This window comes from Lactuca serriola, chromosome 9 (genome assembly GCF_051521515.1).
Source record: "Lactuca serriola cultivar US96UC23 chromosome 9, Lser_US96UC23_V15, whole genome shotgun sequence".
Classification (NCBI taxonomy): domain Eukaryota; kingdom Viridiplantae; phylum Streptophyta; class Magnoliopsida; order Asterales; family Asteraceae; genus Lactuca; species Lactuca serriola.
Window position 1 is genome coordinate 77,167,439 of NC_136416.1, and position 5,279 is coordinate 77,172,717.

The 5,279-nt window shown below is 36.3% G+C and overlaps 1 long non-coding RNA gene across 1 annotated transcript; it reads left to right on the forward strand.

Annotated features, from left to right (window-relative positions):
* The first annotated feature begins 409 nt into the window (after nt 1–409).
* On the forward strand, nt 410–939 carry LOC145077108 (uncharacterized). The gene is made up of 3 exons (XR_013692956.1): nt 410–443; nt 551–687; nt 826–939. It is a non-coding gene; the product is annotated as an uncharacterized LOC145077108 (long non-coding RNA).
* Nucleotides 940–5,279: the final 4,340 nt, after the last annotated feature.

Sequence of the window (5,279 nt, forward strand, 5' to 3'; positions counted from 1 at the left end):
TTTAGATATAATATTGAAGTGGTTTGTTTTGCGAATCTGTGAATCCATCACGTCTTGTCTACTTAAGGTGAACTTTCTACTTTGTCCCTTCCCAAAAACCATATCAACAGATGGGAAAGTTTTTGAGAGTTGTGAAACATCATCGAAAATAAAAAGATTATTATTATTATTATTATTATTATTATAATACAATGATTAACCATAAATATATAATAAACATTACCTTCCAGCACCAGAGAAGCAAATGTCATTATAACTTGGATTAGGTCCTTTGATCATATGAACACCTTCAAGTTCTTTCAAGATCTACATAAAATATAAAGATAATCAATAATGAAACTCTACCCATTTGATAAAATGTTGCATCTAAATGACCATTTTACCCTTAAGCAAGAAAGATTTCGTACATGAGAGATTTTATTCCAGCCACGCATTGCAGGACTGTATGTACACCTTAAACATATGATACATACATCAAATCAATCGATCAAAGTTTATTACTTATATGATTGAATGGGTATTTTGGTCTTTTTGTTACATACTGATACAGGAGGACTGCAAGTGGTTTGCATCAAGCAGTGGCAATTTGCCTTGAACATTGCCATGCTGCAGGATTAACCCCTGATGAAACTTGGTTCAAGACCATTGTCTTGGCTGGAGGCACTGCATGTTTACCTGGAGTAGTAGGTACATTAACATATCACTGATATTGCTATTTTATTTATATATATACACACATAGACAGATGATGGTGTCATATGATGATGTGTGTAATAAAGTGATGGATGGGGGTTTTTGAAGTTAGTAAGTATTTTGGTAATGCAGAAAGATTAGAGAAGGAATTGCATGCTCTTCTTCCTCCATCCATATCCAATGGAATTCGAGTTATTCCACCTCCACATGGTGCAGATTCTGCATGGCATGGGAAAAAGCTTCTCAATGTACCCAACAGGAGTATTGGTTAAAATATTCACACCATTTTATCAATTTAGCCACTTATATATATGTATATATATATATATATATATATATATATATATATATATATATATATATATATATATATATTAAGTTATAACAATAGTTTAACCATTAAAGTGTTCACTAATTTTTTTTAAACAGAATCAAGCAACTGTGAGATCATCTGTTTTGGATGTTCTTTTGGAGATAACAAAATTAAATGACCTTTATCTCATGGAGATAGTCTTAGATGATGAAAGTGAGGTATTATAATTTATATCTTTACTTATATTGTGGGTCCCATTTAAATACCAATCAAGAATAATCATAAATTTCGTAATTATTAAATTTTTTATTATCTTGTTGGCTAATTGATACTATTATTTGTTGCAGAAAAAGGTTATTATTGCGTTAAAAAATGTTGGGATTTTTACATCAGGTGATTTTTACATCCTTGTTTGATAAGTATATGTGCTTGTGTGTAGGCTAGTGTCAAAAAGCTTGCAGATGTTCATAGATTTAGAGTCCTTGAGTGGTGTTACTAAGGAAGAGTGGAGACAAGTGAGGCACATATTTAAAAAGATCAGCACAAATCTTGTTTCTAGTGAGGCACACATTAGGTTATTAGAACTATTAGTTTGTAAATTTCTGTTACAACTCTACTGATTTGTTTTATCTTTTTATGGAACGATTATTTGTATGACATTAAATTTTATGCAATGGATTGTATTTTTTGTATATGATATTTTATTTTCTATTATGAGACATTAAATACAAATTTAATTTGAAAATTCGTAAATCTATAAATAATATTTTTTTAAACATTTAAAATTATGATACGCAAAAATGTGTGTCATCATTATTTATGACATGGCCTTTCTTGACAGGGGTTTTCTTGATATGCATTGCGTGTCATTAACACGCACGTCGTAAGGTTACGAAACGCGAATGCGTGTCGTCTTCCTTTATGACAGGGTCTTCCTTGATACGCATTGCGTGTCGTAAACGCGCGTCGTAATTACGCGTCGTAAATGCGCATCGTCTATAGACGACACGCAAAAGCGCGTCGTCTCTCTTTATGACAGGGCCTTCCTTGACGCACATTTGCGGTCGTCTGAGCCTTTTACGACGCGCAATGAGCGTCGTAAAAGGCTGTTTTTCTAGTAGTGGCCAGATCTAGTCATTATGAGCTTTTTGAAAAAGCTGCATATTCTCCTCTTTTTGAATGATTCCTTGTTTGCTAATTCTTTTGTTTTATTTTTTTTTTCATGTACCAACGAATTGAGAGTATAAATCAGTTGACAAATTCTGTCCTTAAAAGTATGCTGCAGTATGTGACAAATCTCTCTAAGTATCTCATCAGTGAGACCATCTGCTGAGATGACATTGAGTCACCCACTCATCTTGATTCATATGCACTAATATCTCCTCAGCATGAGACTACCTAGTCCTAATAAAAAATTATATTAAGGATTGGGTATTATCTTTATGGTTAATACTTATCTAGACTTTGTCCCTGGAAGCATGCTTGTCGTATGCATCAAGTCTCATGTTATGCTGAAACATCGAGCATTACCCAGTGGCTTAACCTGATTGCATTGTCATCAGCGTAAGAGATACTTGTCATGTCCTCTAATGAAAAAGGGTTACTTCAATTCCTCTAAATAAGAGGTTAAGGATTGATTGTATAGGGTCATACACTGATAAAAGTTCAAAACTCTGTGCCGATTGTTAAGCTATGTACTGTAGCCTATCATACACACCAATCCCTTCCCATTATATTTTTCTTCTTAAAAGATTTATGATTCAGCGTAAGATGCCAGACACTGATGAGAACTTGAAAAATCTATGTTAATGGGTATATCGTGTACCGTGGCATATTACACGCACCTACCTACTCTTACTCTTTTTTCTTTTATTAAAAGAAGTAAATGATTCAATGTACAAGACCATACACTGATGAGATTTCACAATAATTTGTCCATGATCTATAATACCACGAGATACTATCAGGGACATCCCCAACCCATCCACTATTCCGCTGCAAATCATGATATGTTGATATCTTTTGCTGCAACTTGCGATACGATGATTCATTGTGCTCAATATGTGATTCACTATTTTTAAATGGTAATTCCTCAACGGTAGCTTTCTAATGAGGATAAGAATGTAAACAATTACCTTGTAAGTCAAGATTTTTACAATATTTCTCCATCCATAATGATAACGTGAAAGGTGGGGGGATTTTTGAATAGAAATAGGAGTTTTCTCTCTCCTAGGTCACTTTTGTTTACCCAGTCGAGCAAAATCTTGCAAAACCCCTCTTGGATCATCATCTTCGCCGCTTCAAGTTCTACAACTTCAAGATTTCAACAATGGCTCCAATTCTGTTTGCCTTTGTTCCTACTAAGAACGTCGTCAAAGCCCCAAACACCCCTGAAACCCAATTTTTTTTCAAGAAAACAACATTGCCTTCACTGGTACTATTCCTCGTTAACATCAAAACTCAGGCATTGAAGACTTTGTGAATTATTTGAAAAGTTCTCCTCTATGTTATGTTCTTAGAGATGCTCATGAACCCTTCTTTCCAAAGCAGGTATGTGAGTTCCCACTACTCATGTACCTATAACACAAATTCTCAAATCATCTCCGAAACTGTTGGAGATGGCCATTATAGGGTTCATATTTATGCATTCACATTCAGACAATTTCTTTGTCTTCCTCAAATGGCCGCCTATGAAGCACCTACTGGAAACAAATTTCGTTCGGTTCTTCCTCAACTTGGTTATGATTCCTCTTGTCAGGGTAGTAAAAGTGATCATGCTAAGGTCGTCCTTTATCAACGTTTTCCTGTTGGTTGGAAATATGTGACAGGGGTGATTGGAAATTGTCTTGGTCACAAAATTGGAAGCATCGACCAATTGAACCTTTTTGAGTTGCACATTTTGTATTCCATGGTTTGAAGGAAAGATCTGGATTTCGCTCAACTTTTGTTTGATCAGCTGGTTAAGTGTATCAATAGCAACAAGCGTCAAACATACGTTCCATATCCTCGTTGGCTTGCTCTATTCTTGGCTCATGCTGGTATGGGATACAATGTTAATAAAGGGGCACCCATACCTTCCCTATTCCTCTACTCAAAGATCATTAATTTTAATCTTGTTGATGGAGATGCTCACTTATCTCCAAGGATGATTCTTTGGATAGAGTATCCTTACAATGCCGTTGATCAACAAGAAGCACTTTTGTCAGAACCTGAAGATGCAATTGTTGAAGGCGAAAATGAAGATAAAAACTAATTCTCCAGTGACTCAAGTGGCTCTTCCACTTCCAATAGTTCAGACACTAAAGTGGTTCCTATGGTCGATCAAGAAACATAGGTTATTTCTCCCTCACCAATTCAGTTTGCACTCGGAGAGAATGAAGATGAAGCTGAAGGTCACTTCTCTAACTCTATGATGTCAGCCATGGTATCTCCTCCAATACTGAATAAATGCATTCATTTTCACTCTCACCCCCCTCTCATTCTACTAAACCCATCACTCACCATGGACCAACTTCTCCACCAGCTGATCCATCCATTCCACTGACATTTCCATCGAAACCCATCCCATAGCATGAGTCAACACTACCACTCGTTGATACATATATTCCCCTTCTAAACTATACCACTCCTCCATGATCCTTGCCACTTCATGCTGATGCTACTAGTGTTCCCTCTGCACAGTCTCCTCCCTTTCAAACCGTTGATACCTTTGAGTGGGAGTCTATCTTATTTAACTTTTAGTCTGATGTTCTCTCCAAGCTTACACTGTTGGTCAAATTGACCGAGTCATTGGGATAGCATCTGAGTAATCTTTAGGTTGATGTGGCTCACATAAAGCACATCTTCTCCATGGTAGAAGACATTGAATATATGGTTGATTATCCATATGGTTCTCATTATGATGACCAATCTCCACCTCCGCCTACTAGTAACAATCCTCCAACTCCATTTCAACCACCTCCTCTATCATATCTTCCTTCTTCAACTCCCTCTCCACCTCACAACACTTGTCCAAGTTCTACTCCGGGTTCTTCTCCTCCTGCTGATGATGTCAAAAAGGGGGAGAATGATAAAGCAATTATGGTACACGCTGATCATTTTGAAGATATTGATGACCAGCCTGATATTGATACCGATGATGAGGAAGGCTTTATGGATATGGATTTCATGTCACGAGCTGTGCTTCTGAACATTATTTATCTAGATGCTAATCTTGAGGAGGAGATTCCTCAAGGCACTGATAGTGATGTTGAATCTGGTGATGATCAACTCA